This window comes from Pyxicephalus adspersus, chromosome 8 (genome assembly GCF_032062135.1).
Source record: "Pyxicephalus adspersus chromosome 8, UCB_Pads_2.0, whole genome shotgun sequence".
Classification (NCBI taxonomy): domain Eukaryota; kingdom Metazoa; phylum Chordata; class Amphibia; order Anura; family Pyxicephalidae; genus Pyxicephalus; species Pyxicephalus adspersus.
The window spans coordinates 38,694,915-38,696,167 of NC_092865.1; positions in this window are offsets into that span (position 1 = coordinate 38,694,915).

Genomic DNA, 1,253 nt, shown 5'->3' on the forward strand with positions numbered 1-1,253 from the left:
AAAAAAAACTATACAACCTGCACTTCAAAGCAAAACCCCCAAAACTACAGTTAAAGTCCAAAAATCTCAGACTCACATCTTTCACAGCCGAGGAGAGGCCCCTTGACAGAATATGTTATATGGAAAAGATAGTGAAGTTATATTCCACTATCTCATTCACCCTATCTGGAAAATCTCTTGGACATGATGCTCTCTGTATTATAAACCAGTTCTACCTTTCCTCTCCACACATTTCCTCGTTATTTATAAGGCTCTAGTGACTAATCACAAGCCCAGTGGGTAAACACCCACACAAAATGGATACCAGAGAAATACAAAGTCCATACAGTTGCTTACCTTTGGCCCCAGTTCCCTCTTGAAGTAGACTTTAAAACCATACCCAAAACTTTTAAGGAATAGATAAATTCGCCACCATATCATCATTGTTGTTTAAGTGGGCTTTATGCAGCTAAGAAATATTATACCATGAAGGGTAATCAACCTGATTAACACAGACCTACCAAAGGTTATTTCCCAATTACGTTCAAGTGATTATGAGAAGGCCAGGTTTACTTTGATGTTCTCCATTACACCCCAGAACATGTGAGACTGTAGAATAACATATTACACTGGATAGGTGCCTTCTACTCCGATTCCTTAACATCTGTAAAGACTAATGGTGTGCCTCCTAGCTCTTTTTTTTATATTAAACATAACTGGAGAAGGTTGCCATATTTTCACCCCAATATTCATACTGACCCTAGAACATTTTCTTCAAAAATACAGTCTAGTTCTAATATTAAAAGGAAACATTTTGACTAAAACTCACCATAAAGTTGCAGCCTATGCAGATGACTTGCTTATCACCAAGCTACATGCCTATATTCCTTGTACACTGATTATTATGTATTTGATAGATATGGCCAGTTCTTACAATAACAATTGTCCATACAACAACAATTGTAACAATGGTTACTTTCTACTCTATGATAAATCAGTCATATTTAGGATATTTAGGATAGGCTGCTTCCTCAAAATCATTAGTACAGGAGCAATTACTACATACATGTAAGCCAACACCATAAGTACTTTATTTACAGATCCAATAACAACTAAAAAAATATGTCCAAATAATGGCCCCACAATGTAAGTCCAAGTCTATAATGTTGATTCATTATTAATGATACACTAAACCGTGGTTAAATAACAAATTACCACAGCCAGGAATCCTGGGTGGCAAAATTCACCAAATTTGGTCAATGCATCACATGGTT